This window comes from Schistocerca gregaria, chromosome 7, assembly GCF_023897955.1.
Source record: "Schistocerca gregaria isolate iqSchGreg1 chromosome 7, iqSchGreg1.2, whole genome shotgun sequence".
Taxonomy (NCBI): Eukaryota; Metazoa; Arthropoda; class Insecta; order Orthoptera; family Acrididae; genus Schistocerca; species Schistocerca gregaria.
In genome coordinates this window covers 310635105-310657848 of record NC_064926.1, presented here as the reverse complement: position 1 = coordinate 310657848, position 22744 = coordinate 310635105, and positions in this window count along the sequence as shown.

Below are 22744 nucleotides of genomic sequence, written 5' to 3'. Positions count from 1 at the left end.
ACAGCTTGGGATATCCCGGGCAACAGTGTCATAAGACGTTCACACTTTTACAAAATAAAATAGAAATCTATCAACTGTCGACATCTGGTGGTGGTTAATAAGGCTACAAAAATACATTACTTGCGCTAAACTTTTTCGTTAAAATGGGAAGCATTAACTTTTTTATGTTAAATTTCAATGCTTTGTTGTGAGACACGTGAAATTTGCTGGCAGTTTAAAACTGTTTGTCGGACCGACTGTCGAACTCGCGACTTTTACCTTTGCGGGCAAGTGTTCTACAGCATTTTTTTAATAACATTAGAGAAGGGTCGAGGGCAAACAGGGCACGGGTCGTCTTCCGAGGCCTGGCCTCAGTGTCTCATTCCCGCTCTCCCAGAGCCAAGTAAGGAAAGGGTCTGACAGCATCAAGAAGACTTTATTTAATCAACTTCATTTAATGTATTTAATATTCTTTTTTCATGTATTTATTTATTTGTATATTTTTATATGCTTTTATTTTTTTATTATTTTTAAATGGATCCTACCACCACCATCAAAAGCTTTCGACTCGTCTTCGCGTAATGGATGATGAATCACGTGCCTTTAATAATCCCTAAATGTGCCTTCTAGTACTCTGAACGCCCCAATGGGAAGGAGAATTCTCGAATAGTGCGCCTAAATAGTTAGATACTCGTGTTCGGTTCAATGCATGGCGGTGGAACGCCTCGTGAGTCGTCATCAGGAGGAACCACAAGTTGAGAGCGCTTTCTAGCGCGGCTTGCAAAACTTGCAAAATGTAATAGAGCACCATGTCCTTCAGCCAGTTGACGGCGTTCTTTCTGGTAGTGGGAAAGTAAACGGTATAAGGATGAAGGAGTTCGTCCAGCGTGATAGACTCTGGCCGTCGTGGCAACAGGGGCGCCAGCATACCTTGTATAAGATCCCAGCTGCTGCCCGTCACAGCACATATTAAGCGGTGCACGTCCGAATCAACAACTGAGCAGTGCGGGCACGGCCAGCGGATGGTCAGGTGTTGTCCGACGTTGCTATCGGGTTGTCGTGCCTGATAGATGAGGTACTAGTCGTTCGTGCTCGTCGCCTTCGTCACCGGTAGACCTCCGATTTTACAGCTCTGATCACCTGAAAATCTCGGATGTGGGCAAGAGACGGAGCTATGTGACCTACGGCGACCGATGGACGTACTCGGGGCGCGACGACCTGCAGCAGCGTCCCAGTCAAGCTGGTGTTGGCCGCGATCCTTGCGAGCCACATTGTGTGTACTGTAAGTAGCCTGTTTTTATGTTTGTATGTTGGCAGCGCGCTAGACTGCATTAATAACTCTGACAGCGCTGTGCGCCCTCTGTGAGATATTCTTTGGCTGGTCGGACTCGCTGTTGGAGGTGAATAGCCAGCACTGATGGCAGTTGGAGGTGGACAGCCAACAGTGATGTGAGTTGGGAGTGTATAGCCAGCAGTGATGGAGGTTGGATATTAATAGAATAGCAGTGATGGAGGTTAGAGGTCTGAAGTGTTAGCGCGAGTGTCCGTCATGGAAATGTAATATTGTTGATGATTAAATAATTTTTGGAACTGGATGTCACGGACGATTATACAATTTTTTGAACTGGATGTCACATTCTTAAAGTAAAATTTGCTAAATACATTGATTGCTCTGCAACAAAGTTTTGCTTTACTAACCACTTGCGTCGGGGTAGTTAGAGCCCACAGTAGTTAAATTCTTTTATTTAGCTGGCTGTATTGGTGTTTGCTGTATCGCTGTAGTTCGTCTAATGAAAATTTCCTGTAAGGTAAGTGACTTATGAAATGTATGGGTTATTGTAAGGATTTCTTTTAATTCAGGGCCATTCTTTTGTGTTAACTATTCGCAGTCAGATTGCGTTGCGCTTGTATATTATGAGAAGTAAATGAAGAGAATAACTTTGAGCTGTATTTGTCAGGAAGAATTCTGTAGATCAGTGCTGAAATGATAAAAATGTAGCGAAGTGACAGTACGTTCAATTTCACTCAGCAGTTTCAGAATTAAATTAAGAAGTTTCACCTTCCCAGTTATTTTAGCCTAAGTAAAAATTTAATAAAGAATTTTCAGTAGGTATAACACCCGCGCGAGGTTGTGGACGTGAGACAACCCCAGGCCCGCTGCCCGCTGCCAGTGGAGGTCTAGCTAAAGTAGTGTAGAGGACTTTGAATATGTGCCCTGCACTCACTAATTGTCCGTGCGCCGTTTGAAAATTCTGGATCATAGTGACTGTTAGGGGACGAATATGCGCAAAATAATTAAGTTTGGACGATACGTAAGTGTTGACGTAACGCGTTCGGAGAAGCATATCCATATTGCAGAATGTGCTAGCACAGAGCATAGGCCATGGCTGATGTTGTAGTTGGCAATATGTGGCTGTCGCAGTTTGGCGAACTTTATTGGAGGGCTGCTGCACCCCCAGTGTGTTCACTGGGGGAAACTTTTGGAACGAAATCGCTGACGGGTGGAGAAGGCCTCTCTCGACATCCATGTACATCGTCTTGCGCATGTTGACGATGCTGCCTGATACCGCGCCATAGCGACACAACCACTGAAACGTCGCCTGGATTTCGTCACCCAACTGCACCAAGAAAACCACGTCGTTGTTATAGGTGTCCTGACTGCCTGTTTACATGCCTCTGTATTTGAATACGAATGCCTATACCAGTTGCTTTGGCGATTCAGTGTAGATATCGATCAATATACGTTCTAACGAAGATACAAATACCCAGCTGCAAAAACACGTCGCAAATGAACATGAAAAATCGTGAAACATATAATTACGCCAGTGTTTTTGAGAAAGTAACAGTCTCATCAACAACGCTGGATCTTGAAATCATAATACAGTTGCCTGTGTGTTACAAGTCGATGGCAGACGGAACGGTTTTCAGAACTTAAGGTGGAAATTCAGAGAGTGAAAATAATAGAATATCCTGCCGACCACGTGACCCAACTGAACTCAAAATCTCGGCACCAAGCAATACGATTGGTTGCCTGACTCCACGTTTGAAATATTGATTAGGACACGCAATACACTACTCATCCCGAATTTATTCTAACACATGAAATACACTGATTAGAGACAGGAGGAGTGGCGTGAATGCTTCGCAACTCCCCTCACATAATGATACCTTTGCCATGAGTCGGAAATTTTTTCCCGTATTTTATAATCCTAATTGTTTTTTGTGTGTGATTTCTGAAGCCATGCAAAAGTTTTAACTTTCAATTATTATAATTTTTTGCATCCTAAGCCTGTTGCAATTGAACAGTATTTTTCACGAGACGCATTTCGCTTTTATTTATGAAGCATCTTCTGTGGTCATCCTGGAAGTATGACACCGTATGCCTATGTCTCTGCATTTTGGTATTTATAGTTAAAACAGCGTTTCCTTAAAAGTGGGCTCGCAATTTACTTACGGTGTTTTTGCCTGTTGTTGCATCTTTTCAAGTCTTGTACTTGCTATTCCGGTATTAGCGGAGGTTGGAAAGAAAAGGAAAAAAGACACAAAAATATTCATTTATGTCTGAAGAAGGCCGTCCGAACAGTCGAAATCGATCCTGTGTAAAGATAATTGTGATACATTTCAACTGTTTTAGCAATCACTGATTGCATGACAATGTTTATTTTGTAAAGGAAATTTTTAAAACAAAATAAAAAATAAAAAACCTAACTCACGATCTAGAAAAATAAAGATTAACCGTATATTGAAAAGTAAGGTCATTTTTCCAGGCTGTTAACTATGTCAGGACTCATATAACCAGAAAACATGATAAACGTGCTTTCGGAATTTATATAAAAAAAACCTTACACAGTCGTGGTAATGAACGCCAATTTATGCCATCCTCAGCGTTAGGAAAAAGCTTCATTTAACTTATTGTTCACCTAGTAAGTCTACAATTGCAAGAAACTAAAAAAATATGGAACTCAGTATGATAAAACAGATTGCTGTGGCAAACGGCTATAAAACCTCCGTTGTTACCAACACTTACAGAAAAATCAAGAAATGATATGAATCACTTGTAGGTAAACCAGTCACGATCAAGGCCAAGAAAAATAAAACCAAGAACATTGCAAAGACATATAACGGCAAAAATCACAGATAACAGTGCGTTGTTTTTAAAAAAATCAAATGTTACAATCGATTTTCGAAGAAACAGTACTTTGAGGTTACGCCTCCAAGATGAAACTGAACCTAAGCGTGAAACACACAGCAATTTTAAAGATTCAGTGCTTGACTGTACAACGTGTGATGCATTAGATTCTGTAATGATATTTTCTGGTATGTTCTTTGTCATTTTCTGTGCTGTTTTATAATGTACATATTGTAAGTAGATAGAACTTTTTATGACCAATATTTTTCTGTCTATTTCATATCTGAAGATGTTATCACAATCGAAAACCATTATGTCATTTTATAAACTCGTGATCTAGACAAATAAAGTTTAAGATAACGCAACCTAAATATGATACAAAATCATAAAATCGGTCTGTAATCTTTTTTTAAGAAAGAGAGTAGCCGCTAGGAAGGAACTGTAAATGTTAGAGAGTATAAGGTGCTTTAAAATGTCACCATATTCAATCCTTAAAGTTATGAATGTAGATTAAGAAAAATAAAATCAGTATATCGTGTTTTATACCGAAATTCGTAAATATGATACGGATCGTCCAAAAAGATGATTCACATGCGTTATTACGTACACTGAAGACAGAAAGTTGACGTTTTAAAAATGAGACACAGAAAGCACAAAATGATACATATGTATTACTGGGATTTTTCTGTGGTGGATTTTCCTAGGGTATTTATGGCCTTAACCGTACGTCAGAGTGAACTACAGAAATTGCTTTATTTGTTTTACCTGTTTTTAACTCTATAATGTCAAACAACAATTGTTAGTAACTATTTACAATCATAATTAATATAGTGACACTAACGCAAAAATAATAGATAGGTAGAAGATAATCACTATCTTACACTTTTTCATTAACACCAACAGGATTGTTAAACAAAAGGCAGATTCTTTGTTTGATACCTCCCACCCCAGTATCAACGTGAGGAATTGGTAATTTTCTTATCATATCACTCTTTTATTTTATTGTAGCTGTTATTGCATGTGTTTTAATGGTTCTTTTGGAGCGGTGTGTTTTTATGATCGTGCGCAGTGTTTTGTCAAGTGTATTTACGTATTTTGCTGTGGTATCTGGCGTTCCATCTAAGTTTTGGCGTCCACCATTAGATTCCTAGCGCCAACCACTCACAGCGAGGCTGCCCGTTCTCTATCGGTGCCAACCACGCTATAGGTGAAAACTTTGAGTCTGACAGCTGTCAGCTACGTAAACTGTATACACTGAGGACGTGATATTACGGCATACTTATGACCAAGTGCCAGTTTGTTTGACTGTTCATTTATAATTGAACCACATTGCAGCCTGTTCCATCACCGTTTACGAAATTAATTGTGGTATTTACTTTTGTGTGTGTGTGTGTGTGTGTGTGTGTGTGTGTGTGTGTGTGTGTGTTTTTTGCTTCCTTTTCTTGCTCGTTACCAAGCTCTGACGTCGTTTCTTTTGTTAAATTTAGAAAGAGGTGGGTTTTTTCGAGATTAAATAACAAAAATTCTCTTTCAAAACTGCGCAGATGCGATCTCTGAGAACTGTTTTCTTTTTTATTTCTCACACACAGGATTTATAGGCATAACCTCTAGATCATTTTTCAGTACTTTTTGTGTGGTGAAGACATATCTGTAGCTGTATGAATTCATCTTAAGTCCTCTAAATTTATTCAAGATATGGTCTCTTCCACCTGCGTGTGCTGGATCTATCATTACAATAGGATATAGAGTGGATTCTACAAAGTGATCGACATCATCCATGCTGTGGCCTTTGTTCAATGAGATATCAGAATGAGAATGAGCCTCCTCAGTTTTTTTCTTACTTGCCACAGCGTTGACCAAAGCTGCAATTTTTGCTGGCTCTCCTGCATTTGGCCTACTCCTTTTTTATTTGGAGGCTTTTCGTCTTCATCAACGAGATACTAATGGTGGTGTGATCTCGCGCAGTTTTGTCGCTGCCGTATGGGAAGCGCGGCAAACCGCAGTACACCGTTGTTTCACTGGCGGCTGGGCTTTAGGCGGCAGGAAGCGCTCTCTCTCTCTCTCTCTCTCTCTCTCTCTCTCTCTCTCTCTCTCTCTCTCTTCCCCAGAATCATCTACGAGGGCTACTCGGAAAGGAAAGTGTGGCCGGTCGCGAAATGGTAACCACACTGAAAATCAAAAATGTTTTCTTTGCAGCAGTTTGCTATACCTTTCACTTACTCCTGTACGTAGTTGCCGCTCCGACTTAGTTATTAGTCGTAGCGTTGTACCAACTTTCCAATACCCTCGTTATAGAATGCAGCCGCCTGTGCATACCGCCACTTCTCTACGCCCGTCTGCAGTACGTTGACTGTCCCAGAATGTTGTCTACGTAGCCAGCGGTGCATGTGAGCAGAGATGAGCATCAGTGGGAGCCAAGTCCGGCCTGTATGGTCGGTGATCAAACACTTCCCATCGAAAACGCAGCAAGAGCGTCCTCATTGCTGCTGCAGTGTGCGGCCGAGAATTGTCCCGGTGAAGGAAATGCATGACGGGTATGCTGCATGGATTGCATGAAATCAGGCTAACTCTGTCACAGGCACTCACACTTGGCGGGAGACACAGTTTTGTATGCAGCTTGCCGTGCCCTCGGAGTGCTCAGAACTGGAAACAGCGACGTGACACGAACGATGGGCATACTAGAGAAATCGTCCAACACATTTATGCGAAGTTTTATTGGATTTTCATTGTGTTTCCCATTTCATAATCGACCCGACCTTTTTTCCGAATGTTGTTGTTGTGGTCTTCAGTCCTGAGACTGGTTTGATGCAGCTCTCCATGCTACTCTGTCCTGTGCAAGCTTCTTCATCTCCCAGTACCTACTGCAACCTACATCCTTCTGAATCTGTTTAGTGTATTCATGTCTTGGTCCCCCTCTACGATTTTTACCCTCCAAGCTGCCCTCCAATGCTAAATTGGTGATCCCTCGATGTCTCGGAACATGTCCTACCAACCGATCCCTTCTTCTACTCAAGTTGTGCCACAAGCTCCTCTTCTCCCCAATTCTACTCAATACCTCCTCATTAGTTATGTGATCTACTCATCAAATCTTCAGCATTCTTCTGTAGCACCACATTTCGAAAGGTTCTATTCACTCCTTGTCCAAACTATCTATTGTCTATGTTTCACTTCCATACATGGCTCCACCCCATACAAATACTTTTAGAAACGACTTCCTGGCATTTAAATCTATACTCGATGTTAACAAATTTCTCTTCTTAACAAACGCCTTTCTTGCCATTGCCAGTCTACATTTTATACCCTATCTACTTCGACCATCATCAGTTATTTTGCTCCACAAATAGCAAAACTCCTTTACTACTTTAAATGTCTCATTTCCTAATCTAATTCCCTCAGCATCACCCGATTTAATTCGACTACATTCCATTATCCTCGTATAGCTTTTGTTGATGTTCACCTTATACCCTCCTTTCAAGACTATGTCCTTTCCGTTCAACTGCTGTTCCAAGTCCTTTGCTGTCTCTGACAGAATTACAATGTCATCGGCGAACCTCAAAGTTTTTATTTCTTCTCCATGGATTTTAATACCTACTCCGAACTTTTCTTTTGTTTCCTTTATTGCTTGCTCAACATACAGATTGAATAACATCGGGGAGAGGCTACAACCCTGTCTCACTCCCTTCCCAACCACTGCCTCCCTTTCATACCCCTCGACTCTTATAACTGCCATCTGGTTTCTGTACAAATTGTAAATAGCCTTTCACTCCCTGTATTTTACCCCTGCCACCTTCAGAATTTGAAAGAGAGTATTCCAATCAACATTGCCAAAAGCTTTCTCTAAGTCTACAAATGCTACAAACGTAGGTTTGCCTTGCCTTAATATATCTTCTAAGATAAGTCGTATTGCCTCCCGTGTTCCATCATTTCTACGGAATCCAAGCTGATCTTCCCCGAGGTCGGCTTCTATCAGTTTTTCCATTCGTCTGTAAAGAATTCGCGTTAGTATTTTGCAGCTGTGACTTATTAAACTGATAGTTCGTTAATTTTCACATGTGTCAACACCTGCTGTCTTTGGGATTGGGATTATTATATCCTTCTTGAAGTCTGAGGGTATTTCGCCTGTCTCATACATCTTACTCACCAATGGTAAAGTTTTGTCAGGACTCTCTCTCCCAAGGTTGTCAGTAGTTCTAATGGAATGTTGTTTACTCCGGAGGCCTTGTTTCCGAATATCCGTCGTATATCATACTTAAAAGTGGAGTGTGTCATATTTAAAGATTACAATGACTGCTTACTAATTGCCTCCATATAATAAATATGACAATAATGAATAACTCAGCAGATAGAGGACAATGTTCTGTCTAAGTAAACAAGTTGGTGGGCACATAGTCAAAATTTGCGGAAGTGTGACAGATGTTCTAGATATGTCTGCACATTGATTTTCAGTCCGAAGGTACTATGCTTGAAAGCTAACTTTTACGTTCAAAGTGAAGTTTCTGGTCGAAAAACAAATTACGACTAACTAGTTCTAAACAATGACAGCATAACAACAGTAGGAACATTTATGATAGGTATGGTTTTCTTATGAACAGACGGAGTGTTACATTTTTCGAAGCGTTTTGACTATATTAGTTAAAGCTATATTTTAAAAAAAAATATCTTCGTGTTTGAAATTTCACAGTGTCTCCACATCGACAGACAGTTAGCGTCTGCAGTGTGGCTACTCTCCGGTAGGTAATCCGCCGAGCCACGGCAGTGTCCGTGGTCGACCGCCGCGCTGACCAAAGCAGCTGCTGCAGGGGTGGCGGGTGTTTGACCGTGTCACCGGCCGGTGCGGGGCTAAATGTTTCCCCGGCTGGATGCAGCGCACACAAAGGGCTGGCGAGCCAGCGCCGCGTCGCTGTTATTACATTACCGGCGCACACAAGCCGGTCTGCCGGCTCCCGCTAATGGGCCAGCCCAGTAGATCCGGCCGCGTCGGGCTGTCGGGCCACAGCCACACAGGCCGCGCCGGCAGAAGTAAATAAACACCTCAGGACGAGCCTCTCAGCCGCCGTGTAGCTCGGTCCACACGACTGTTGGGCAAACAGTTTAGTTGCTTTTGAGCAGTTCTCCTTTGAGCTCGTAATGCTCCATCAGGTCTCTCTACCTTAATATTTAAGCGTTCGATAACATTCACTCACTTTGACCCTACATTACTAAATCATCACAATATGTAGGATTGCTGTAGTGTATAAAACTGGACATTCGGTGCTGAATTTGATATGTAACATACTATTAGAGATATAATAACTGTAGCTAACTATCGGATAACCTATAAATTACTTCATCCTCTGAATAAAACTGAATAAAATTAGGAGTAGTAATTTTTACGATGGCTTGGTAGCAATGTACATTTCAGCCACTTTGGTGTTCTAGGGTAAAAAGCTAAAGAACAGTAATGTCTGGAATGAAAACTCTGTACAGGAAAAGTGTATCAGCCGGCCGGTGTGGCCGTGCGGTTCTAGGCGCTTCAGTCTGGAACCGCGTGAACGCTACGGCCGCAGGTTCGAATCCTGCTTCGGGCATGGATGTGTGTGATGTCCTTAGGTTAGTTAGGTTTAAGTAGTTCTAAGTTCTAGGGGACTCATGACCACAGATGTTAAGTCCCATAGTGCTCAGATCCAACTGACACTTTTATGACACAGCGACCTCACTTAAACACTACTAAAATAAGCAGTTCTCTCGGCGGGCCAGGTCAGAGCATTAACAATTTAGAAAGCTATTGTCTGGGGAAGGAGGAGGAGGAAGAGATTAGTGTTTAACGTCCCGTCGACAACTATGTCATTAGAGACGGAGCAGAAGCTCGGATTAGGGAAGCATGGGGAAGGAAATCGGCCATGCCCTTTCAAAAGAACCATCCGGCATTTGCCTAAAGTGATCTAGGGAAATCACGGAACACATAAATCAAAACGGCCGGTCGCAGGCTTGAACCATGTCCTCCCGAATGAGAGTTCAGTGTGTTGAACACTGACCTAACCTCGCTCGGTGCGACTGCCCAAATTGTAATTATAATCCATGAACGCTAACAGTACTGCATATTTCATAATCACATTAATGATGGCCTTATTATTTCAACTCTAAACTCTACGATACATTCCAACTCTATTCATTGCAATGAAACTTTCGCTGTAATTATATGAGGGTTGCATAGTACCTGCTTATGTAGGGCGTAGGATTCTCATTCCTCTCTGTTGCTTTCATTATTTCGCAAATTTGCCATCTGGATAGTTACCTAAATTCGGTATCTTCGCATATTTACATATAAATCCGCAGCTAAACTGAAAACTGTTCGTGGGCATAAGGTAATATGAAGACTAAATTCATGGACAAATAGTTACGTAGCTTTTAGAAACAGCTGTGAGAGAGAGAGAGAGAGAGAGAGAGAGAGAGAGAGAGAGAGAGGAGAGAGAGAGAGAGATCACAAAAGAAATATAAAACGTAAAATAATAGCGGGTGAACAAGACATTACGTAGTACGTTTTCATAGATCTACATCTACATCTACATCCATACTCCGCAAGCCACCTGACGGTGTGTGGCGGAGGGTACCCTGAGTACCTCTATCGGTTCTCCCTTCTATTCCAGTCTCGCATTGTTCGTGGAAAGAAGGATTGTCGGTATGCTTCTGTGTGCGCGCTAATCTCTCTGCTTTTGTCCTCATGGTCTCTTCGCGAGATATACGTAGGAGGGAGCTATATACTGCTTGACTCTCCGGTGAAGGTGAAGATGGAGCATGGAACACGTATATCGAAATAGAGACTTTCGAAGTAGCTGGCGCTTAGAAGACAGTACTGTAATGGATATATGACGTGACAATATGTTATTCTTTTTTCAGACATCTGTCTTCCGACTGGTTTGATGTGGTCTGCTGATTCTGGTTCCGATCTCTCTTTGAAGAGTAACGAAAGCAGGGACGATCTCGAACCATTTGGAGAAACCACACAAAATCCTATTGTAATGGAAGATCCAGCACATGTAGAGAGCACTCCCGCATCATCCATCTGACAGCAAATTCTAAGCCACCAAAGCAGCGTTACTCCACCAGCTCGCCAAGGTACCGGAGCAAGAGAACCTCAAGTACTTTACAATAAAAGATGAACTAAACTCCATCTCAGCTTTGTAGATGTTTTCATACATTAAGCAATTTGACTTTCATGCCAGGACAACGCGCTATGGACGCTATAGTTCTTCAAACTAACTCAGATACAGACTGCAAAGATCTCACACGAAAATGAATCAAAGGAACGCATTTTAGTTTTGGCTGACAGACCTTCTGCTATTCTACAGCATCGGCAATACATATAGGTACCGGACAAGAATAACCGTCACCAGTACATTCCGGAAGTACGTCATTGCCCACAGCCTTGAGCAGCCCACTCAACCCGAGCGGTTCCGTACACTCCCGGCAATTATGTCACTTTACGCTATCGCGAGGGCGGCGACCTTCGGCTGGCCAAGACAGTCATGCCCCCAGCAGGCAAAATATTTTGCTAACAGGCAAGCTGACACGACTCTGGCTATGTTGGTACCACACTCGCTTCAGCGGCAAAGCACAAAATTGTTATGGCATGCAATCTCTCAAACAGAAATCTCAGTCTATAACAGCGTTCTGCATTACTGCACTCAACTCGTGGGCCAACCTAGTTTCGTCCAAGTTCTGAATGACAGTGTTGGAGTCTACAGGTTGCACAGTCAACAAATTAATACTTCCTGATCGGCAGCAGCTCGGCGATGAGCGTCATTCCCAAGGAGAATTCACTAATTGAGTTTACCACACAGGCCGTTCAACTACGCTCTGCTAACGATTCTCATATCAGACATTATGGAACTGTCACACACGCCTTGGTCTGCATGAGAAATTCCAATGGCAGTTTGTAGTGGCAGATGTTCGAGATACAATCTTCAGTGCGGATTTTCTCTGTTGCTTTCATCTCTTCCCTAATCTGACACGAAGAAGCCTTAGCAAACCAGTAGTGGAGAATCGGAATTCAGAATCACTGGAAGTATGTCACACCATAACGTCTACAGCTCGCCTCGGTTGAAATCAGTTTGCGAGTATCTCCACCATCTTCCATATAAGAAAACCATCTGCAACTGCTCAGTGACTGTCTGACACTGAAACAGGAAATGCAGAATGTCACAAGAATTGTGGAGAGGTGGGGGAAGAGAAACTCAGGCTACGCAAAGAGAATCGCGAGTTACAACGTATAATTCTTTATTTTTTATATTTTTGAGTCATCAGCTTCTGACTGATTTGATCTGAGAGTAGCACTTTGCATCCTTCGTCCTCAATTATTTGTTGGATGTATCCCAGCCGCGCGGGATTAGCCGATCGGTCTTGGGCGCTGCAGTCATGGACTGCGCGGCTGGTCCCGGCGGAGGTTCGAATCCTCCCTCGGGCATGGGTGTATGTGTGTATTTGTCCTTAGGATAATTTAGGTTCAGTAGTGTGTAAGCTTACTGATGACCTTAGCAGTTAACTCCCATAAGATTACACACACATTTGAACATTTTTTTTATGTATCCCAATCTCTGTCTTCCTCTACAGTTTTCACCCTCAACAGTTCCCTCTAGAACTATGGAAGTTATTCGATAACTTCTTAACAGATGTCCTACCATCCTTTCCCTTCTCCTCGTCAGTGTTTTTCATATATTCTTTTCCTCGCCAATTCCTCGGAGAACTTCCTTAATCTTTACCTTATCAGACCATCTTATTTTCAACATTCTTCTGTAGGACCACATCTCAAACGCTTCTGTTCTCTTCTGTTCCGGATTCCCCAGTCCATGTCTCACTGCCATACAATTCCATACTTCCAAACGTTCTTTGTCAGAAATTTCTTCTTCATATTAAGACCTACGTTTGATACTAACGGATTTATCTTGGCCAGGAATGAGTTTTTCTAGTGCTAGTCAGCTTTTTATGTCCCCCTTGCTTCGTCAGTCACGAGTCATTTTACTACATAGGAAGCAGAACTTCCTAACATCATCTACTTCGTGATCACCAATTGTGACGTTAAGTTCTTCGCTGTTCTCATTTCTGCTTGTTTTCATTACCTTCTTCTTTCTTCGAATTACTCTCAGGCCACATTTTATACTTATTAGAGTGTTCATTCCGTTCAATGGATTTTGTAACTCTTCTTCACTTTCACCGAAGTCAGCAAAGTCATTAGCGAATCTTATCACTGATATCCTTTCACCTTGAATTTTAATCCCACACTTGAACATATATTTTATTTACGTCTTTGCTTAATTGGCATAGAGATTGAACAGCACTGGTGAAAGACTACATCCCAGTCTTGCACCATTTTAATATGTGCATTTAGTTCGTGGTCTTCCACTCTAATTTTCCCTCTTGATTCTTGTACATTTTATATATTACCAACCTCTCTCTACAGCTTACCCCAATTTTTTCTCAAAATTTCGAATATCTAAGACCAGTTTACGTTGTCGAACTCTTTTTCGAGGTCGACACATATTACGAACATATTTTGATGCCGGCCGCGGTGGTCTAGGTGTTCAGGCGCTCAGTCCGGAACCGCGCGACTGCTATGGTCGCAGGTTCGAATCCTGCCTCGAGCATGGATGTGTGTGATGTCCTTAGGTTAGTTAGGTTTAAGTAGTTCTAAGTTCTAGGGGACTGATGACCACAGATGTTAAGTCCCATAGTGCTCAGAGCCATTTCAGCCATAGTTTGACTTTTCTTTAGTCTTGCTTCCATTATCAATCTCAACCTCAGAAATGCCTCTCTCATGCCATTACCTTTCGTAAAGCCAAACTGATCGTCATGTAACAGATCCTCCATTCTTTTCCATTCTTCTGTATATTATTCTTGTTAGTAGCTTGGATGCATGAGCTGTTAAGCTGATTGTGCGATAATTTTCTCGCACTTATCAAGTCTTGCAATATTGGAAACTGTGTAGATGATGTTTCTTCCGAAAGTCTTATTGTAAATCCACAGGCCCATACATTCTAGACACCAACGTGAATAATCGTGTTGAAGCTACTTCTACAAATAATTTTAGTAATTCCCATGGAATGTTACCCATCCCTTCCGCTTTATTTGATTTAAAGTCTTCCAAAGCTCGACTAAATTCTGATTCTAATACTGGATCTGCTATCTTTTTCCTATCAACTTCATCTTCTATCACGTTATCACGTAAGCCGTCCTTCTCACTGAGGCCCTCAATGTACTCCTTCCAACTCTGGGCTCTCTCCTGTGCGTTTAACTATGGAATTCCCATTGTAGTTTTAATGTTACTGCCATTGCTTTTAATTTCACCGAAGATTGTTTTGAATTTTCAATATACTGAGTCAGTCCTTCCCACTATCATTTCTTTTTCGATTTCTTCACATTTTCCGTATTACCATTTCGCTTTACTTTCCCTGCACTTTCTATTTATTTCATTCCTAAGTCAATTGTATTTCTGTATCCCTGAATTTCCGTGAACATTTTTGAACTTACTTCCTTCGACGATCACCTGAAGTATGTCTTCTGTTACACATGGTTTCTTCGCAGTTATCTTCCTTGAACCTCCGTTTTCCTCTGCAACTCCTATGATTACCCTGTTGACAAACGTTCTTCTTCATCTGAAATGCATACTGAGCTATTGGTTATCGCATTATTTATAGCCTCAGAGAACTTCAAGCGTATCTCTTCATTCCTTAGTATCGCCGGAGCCCGATTCTTTTGCGTACTGATTCTTCCTCACTAGTGTCTTCAACTTCAGCTTACTCTTTATACCTACTAAATTGTAATCTGAGTCTGTATCTGCCCCTCGATATACCTTACAATCCAGCATCTGATTTCGAAATCTCCCCTGGACCATGATGTAATCTGACTCAAATACTCCTGTATCTCCCGGCCTTTTCCAGGTATACATCCTCCTCTTGTGATTCTTGAGCAGAGTATTCGTTATTAGATTTGAAATTTATTGAAGAACACAATTAGTGTTTATCCTATCTCATTCCTACTACCAAGCCCGTAGTCTGTCGTAGCCACTCGTTCTACTCCTTTCCCTACAACCACATCCCATTCCCTCACGACTATTAGATTTCCATCTCTCTATCTCTCTTTACGTACTGAATTACCGGTTCAATATCCTCATATACTATCTCTATCTCCTCATCTTCGGCTTTCGGTGTTCTCGGTGTTGGTTTGCTGTCGATTCCGGTGAGAATCATACTATCACTGAACTGTTCACAGTAATTAACCCTCTGACCTACCTTTCTATTCACTTACTCCCGTTATCCCACTGTCTGCTGCTATAGATATTACCCTACACTCATCCGACCAGATATCCATGTCTTCTTTACATTTCACTACTCTGACCCCCTCTACGTTTAGATGGAACCTTACCATGCCCCGTTTCAGATTTTACAGCTTCCCTACCACGTTCAACCTTCTGAAATTCCTCGCCCCGACTCGCTGAACATTATCCTTTCATTGGTTATTAAATCGTTTTCTCATGGTCACCTCCACCTTGGCTAGCCCTCCGGAGATCCGAATGGGGGATTAGTACGGCATCGTTTGCCAATGGAGAGATCATTATGACACTTTTCCAGTTATAGTCCACATGCCCTTATGTGCAACTGGTTCAGAAAATTAGCAGTTGATGCAAAGAAAATAAATTAAAAATAGCTCTGAACAAAATTGTATATTTACTGCTCAGAGGAACACTACAGAGGAATCCAATTCTAAAATTCGACAATACAAGCATACAGAGGATGCAAGCCACACGTTATCTCGGACTGCATCTAGACGCAAAACAGACTTTCAACCACCATATGAAATTGACAATTGACAAAACTTCCAAAATTAGGCACAAACTAGCAAGTCTAAACACAGCTCAGTACAAATTACCTATTAAGACGATAAGGACCTACCACAATGCGATATTTGAATCCGTCGAATGCTTCGCCACAAGTGCATGAGCTCACAGACTGAACATACAGACTAACAATACAATTGCAAGACGAGGTGAACGTAGTGTACTCCTGAGAATGAGCAGGGCCTTCAACACAACGTCACTAGAGGCACTTTGCGTTGTGATGGGGACCTGCCCTGTAGACATAACAACACGTTACAGAGATGTGCTTTACTGGCTTAAGAGGAACAGGCTCGATAAAGTTGCCGAAATTATGGGAACCAGCATTATGAACAAAACACAAATTAAAAAATGGCGGATTCAAACACTCCGAGTACACTCTTTCTTTCCTGATGTACACGAAAAACTTCAACTGAAACATGTCTACCCAAGCCTGGAGATGGTCCATTTCCTGACAGGCCACGGGCCGTATCCGGTACATGTAAACCGTAAGGGACTAAATAAGGATGACGTATGCGTATGTGGAGAAACCGGGACGCCAGAACATGCCACACTGCTGTGCAACACGCTAGAACAAGTGAGACCTATACAGAATGACGACTACATCGCCAGAATAATACGTAATCCCGATTACTGGAACAAAATAAATAGCGTATCCGATATTGTATTGAACACTCTGCACGAAGAATACAAGCGCCAAAACTCATATGGAAGGAGGCGTAGACAAGCACAAACAAGAAACCACATGGGAGGACACGAACACGACCACAGATTCCGAAACCGAGGAAGAAACACTAAGTGAACATGACTCAGAAGGGATCAACATGTAAGGGATCAAAACCGACAATGTATGACACTGCATACCACAACACAGTCACAAACAACACAACCATAAAACAAATAAACACCGGCACCACATTCTAAAACTGTAGTAATACGTTAATGTCGCGTGGGAGGAGAAGGCTCGAAAAACTTATATTTCGAGGCTACTCCTCTCCAATGGCATCCTGCATAGTGTTTAATGTATACTGCACACTAGCAGTAATGTATTGTTCGTCTTATTGTGTGCAGACAGAAGAATATTCTCTTCTCTGTTCAAAGCTATAATTAATGAATTTCATATATCAGAAATGTATTAAGTTATTTAAGGAATGATGCATTCAAGTAGCAATTAACTATATTCTGTTTCAACTAACAAGTTACTAACATAAGTGTATTTCTTATGTGAAGCTAAAATTCATGTATTCCATGTATGACGTGCTCAATCAGCATTTAATCTGTATAATCTGTGTAAAAATAGTTTAGCGCAAACCATTTCAAATGAGAATAACTCGAGGTTGTAACGAGACCTCCTCATCTGAAATAGATAGAAATAGGCCATTACTAACCAACATGCTACTTAGACTGTATTACTCATCCAAATACAGCATATCACTTCCCTCTATTCTTAACCACGCTCATTGTGTTAAATTTTATTTTTTTTAATTTTTCTTTGAAATTTGCGTTGTATAAATTATATTCTCGTCAACTATGTAGTAACAAATTATATGGAACCATTTTAACAATGTTAAGCATTCAGTTCGCTGTAACCTCAGAGAAATCTTCATATATTATGTTCTTTATATTATTTTAAAAAAAGCATTTGAAACGTCCCCTTAGAAAAATTAATCGATTACTGTGCTGGTAAACCCCTTACGTTATTTGATTTTCAAACAGCTGAGCAAAACTGAACGTACTCAGACATTTCTCTCTTTACTTATTCTGATCATCACTAAACTGACACACAATATTTTTAGCGCAACGCAATCTGACTTTCAAAAATCTCTACAAAAGAATGGCCCTGACTAAAAATAACCTATACCTTTCATGAATCACTTACCTCACAAAAATCTTCATTACTCGAACTACTGCAATACAACGAGCGCCTATACTGTCAGCTAAATAAAAGATTCTGACTACTGAAGGCACTAACAACTGATAGGCATAGTTAGCAAATGAAAGATTTTGATAGAGAACAAACAATGCATTTACCTTAATAGTGTTCAAAAGACATTATATATATCAGTTCATGACATCCAGACTTACATATTTACTTTCTCTGATGGACACACGTCCAGATAATCCGCTCTCAAAAATCCGCCATCTCTCTCCCCACATACACCACTGCTACAGGCTCACCTCCAACTGCACAACGCTACGCACTGTTAACAGCCAACTGCCCACTATAATAGCGACTATTTCAACAACAGACTGTACACAGCACAGTCAGTGATTTTCATACAGAGCGCTACGTGGTGTTACCAACATAAAAACCTAAACAACCTACTTACATAGCCCCATGCACCCCACAAAAAATTTTACAAATTGTTTTGGCAGTGGCGAATACAGATTTGAAAAAAAATTCATAATTACAATAACAAAGATATCAAATGCACACACTTATTGATACAATGTTGGTCAAAAGCTAAAATTTTCTCCTAGTCCATAAAGATAGTCCTGATCATTCACCACAGTAAAATTGCAGTGGTTTTTTTTCTCAAAGTTTGAGCAGTAAAATAAAATGCACACAGAAGTAGTGGGTCTCCATGCAGTCTTGAAGAAGTAGTGTTGTCCTTCCAACAGAAAGACAGTGCTGATTCTTGACATGCAGACAGGTAATGGGCCACAACAGAGCAAACCCACCACAGAGTCAGTCGAACTTTTGAAGGATATTCGTAGTTAGGTAATCACAGAGTAGACCACTGTAGACCTGTCAGAGTACGGTATTGGTGGGCTACCAGAGGTGCAGACCCATTGCAGTTGTTGTAGAAATAATGGTATTGGTGGGCCAAAAGAGGTGCAGACCCACTGTAGTCCTTGTAGAGATGTCTAGCAGCCATCCGTTGTGACTGTGTGGGTGCACAATCATCACTGAAGAGTCTTGCAGATAATATAGAAGGTCCATAAACCACCACTTGTGCACTCACAAAGTTTTTGGAATTTTCCTTAGAACCAGCAATACTGTTAATCAGTCCCTTGCTAAATTATTAACACACATCCAAACACAAACAGTCCTCTTTTTATTCACATATTGTTCATATACTATGACTAACAGAATTGTGTGCAGTGAAATGAATGCTTACAAGTTACTTAATTTGATGAACTGGTGTCCATTACAATGTTATAACATGAAACAATTACAAAGATACAGAAAAATCATTAAAACATAATAATACAGATAACATTTGTAGTAATACAGGCTTTACAAAAGAATAGAAATAGACATATACATCAGTCTTACAGGAAGTATGACATAAGTAAATATATAGAATAATGAGAATAGTTTCCGAAACATTAATTTCTCACATAAGCATTAAAACAAAACAGAATAAATAATGTCTAAACATCTTCACAAAGTAAATAACATATTACAAATGCAAATTATATTTGAGGACAACAGTATTCCTCATCATAGTGAATGTAGCTGAGTATTAGAAAAATTCTACAACATAAGTCTTATCAGATAAACACATAAAGATAGGAAGAACACAAATACACAAGGTACACAAACACATAGCGGCATAACATAAAAGAACAGGACAGGGTTTGTTTTCAGTGTAACATTTGGTACTGAAGTCCAACCCAAAACTTCATTCCATAGATCTTTCCTCTTATTTCAACATTTTCTCCTGCAAAAAAAAACCTATCTAAGCCTGTTGTCCTTAAACCCTACTGTTTTATTCATATCCTGTTTCAAAGTAAATATTTTTCATTGTACAATACTCCTTTTTGCCCAAATCTTTTTCATATAACTTCTCAATGCATTCTTTCCCTATTCTTTCCCTATAGTTAGTTTCTTATATAGTCTACCCCTCTTAAGCTAACTTAAATCTACTGAGCTCATATATATATATATATACTAAGGGATGGGGCAATGCAACAGCACACAACAAATGAACACAAACAGCAATGACAAAAAAATGCAAATTGGCAAAGTAAACAGCAGTATATCGCAATTAGCAAAGAAAATGCAACAATACAACTAATATAAGCCAATGTGCAGCAACAGGACAAATAAATCAGTAGTAAAACTGGCTTAACAGAGTAATACAAAGTGAAATTCAGTAGCACTAAGACTGGCAAACAGCAGCAGCAAATATTATAACTTATATCTAAACATGACAAAGCTCAAGCAGAAGAAAAAATTTTACACCAAAGACAACAATGCAGATAAGGAAAATGTCTATTTACATCTTAATGTCTATGTAATTAAAGTGGTGCACCACAACTTAATCTACAAAAGAAGTTACCAAGTACTTGAAAAGAAAATTATGTAAGCAGTTACTGTTATTAGTCTCTTCTTATTGTTCTTTCCTTTCAAAGTGCTCCTTTTTCGAAGAATGTGGGTCATAAAATTATTATTTAACAAATCTGTTGACAGAAAGTGTTCACATTAGCAAATGCATTTAATTTTATTTTATAAAACCAATGCTGCAACACAGCTGGAAACCAGATATCAAATGAAATATTCAACTATGTAAGGCAAAGCACAAAAATATCATTCAATAGTCATGTAGCATTTCATTCAGCACGTTTTGAAATAAGTGAAAATATCCGTCCCAATGCTGATGCTTTCTGTGACAATAAAGTCTGCAAAGCTTACTGTTTTCTTTCATAATCCATTCAGACGGGTTACAATGTGGTGAGTACAGTGAAATAAAAACAGGTTTGATTTTATGATTCCGAAGCATGCGTGACCAAACAGCAGATCTGAATTGGGGTCCGTTATCTGAAATTACTTTAGCAACGTGGCCAACTTCACATAAGAAATTTTTTACAAAGTCGTTGGATACAGACCGCCCAGTGGCTTTACGTAACGGAGTGAAAGAAACAAATTTTGAAGTAAGTTCAACAGCTACTAGAACGTACGAAAATCCTTTCGATGATCTAACGAGGGGTCCCAAGAAATCAACCAGCAGCAAATTCTTTTAATTTCGAGGGAATTATAGGAAACAACGGAGCACGATGTGAGATAGTAGATGGTTTAGCCTTTTGACAAAGTTTACAAAAAGACAAAACTCTTCGAATTCTCTTTTCCATATTGTTAAAATAACAAGTCGTCCGAAGAATATGATAACATTTTCGTGTACTAAAATGAGCGTAGCTGAAATGAATGTACCAAATGACCTTATTAACAAAATCGTCAGGAATGCAAAGTACCCATAGCTTATCATCAACAGTGCAGCGTTTGAAGGGTATGTTGTTTCTAACTAGATAATAATGACGAATCTGAGTGTGTGTCTTTTTATGCCATTTACATTTGATATCTTTCCAAATCGGATCTTTACCTTGTTCATGAGCAATGTCCTTTAAAGATGTGGTGATGAAGTTTTCAAAGGCGACTTTCTGAATGTAAAGAATACTGAAATTTTTCTCGAGGTTGCCTTCTGTGTTACTTTTCTCAAGCCCAGCCGGTGCGCGTGACAGTGCGTCTGCTACAACGTTCTACTTGCCAGGAATGTAGACTATTGCGAAGTGGAATTCTTGCAGAAACAATGCCCAAAGTTTTACGCTGTCATGATTTAATTTTGAAGACATAGTAAATTGTAATGCACGATGATCACTGTATACTTTTACGTGTTTACCAGAAAGAAAGAAACGAAATTTGTTAAACGCTCAAACGATAGCTAAAGCTTCTAATTCAGTAACGGAATAATTTTTTTCAGATTTTGTTAGCACTCGGCAAGCACAAGCAATGGTTTTCTGAACAGTAGTGTCATTTTCTATGACTTCTTCAAATAAATGGGCACCAAGGCCGACTTCAGAAGAATCCGTGCTAAGGCAGAAATCTTGTGACAGATCTGGATGAGCTAGTATTGGCGCGTGAAGTAGCGATTCTTTTAAAGAATTGAACTCCAACTGTGCTTGTTCGTCCCAGTTCCAAATAGTATTTTTGCCAGTAAGAGAACAAACTTTTGGTGTAACTAGAATTTGCATATTCAAAAAACGACTGTAAAAATGTACGAGACCTAGAAAACTGCGGACTTGTTTTTTTGTGGAAGGAACTGGAATGGCTCTGATTATTTCTAACTTTTCAGAATCCGGCTAAATGCCTTCAGAAGAAATAATATGTCCCAAAAACCTCACCTTTGACCTACCGAATTCAGACTTTACCAAGTTAACTGTAATTCCAGATTCTGCTAAAATACGTAACAAACTGTTGAGGAAGCGATTGTGTTGTTCACATGCGGCTTCTGCTATTAGAATATCATCCACATATAAGGTGATGTGACGTTTTAAGAAATCAGGTAATATGGCATTTAGCCCGCGAATGAACGCTGCCGAAGGAATGTTCAAACCAAAAGAATGTTTCCGAAACTGATAACAAACGCTGAAACAAAGGAAATCTGTGTATTTTCTACATTCTGGATGAAGTTCGATCTCATAAAAGCTGGATCTGAGATCAATAGAAGACAACACTTTTACACCATTAAAATTTTGAAGAAGTTCTTCCAACGTTTGCGGCCTGTCTTTTTCAGGAATGATGATAGTATTGATTTGTCTCGAATCTAATACAAGCCCGACCGATCCATTTTTCTTCTGAACAACATGTAATGGATTGTTGTATGAGCTTACTGCAGGCTCAATAACGCCCTCGTCAAGCATGGATTGTATTTCTGTTCTAACACGTCCCTATAATGTGCTGGAATTACTTATGGTCTAACACAAAATTTAGTATGCTCACAAACACGAAATTGGTATTGAATGCACTTGATTGTTCCTGTTTTGTG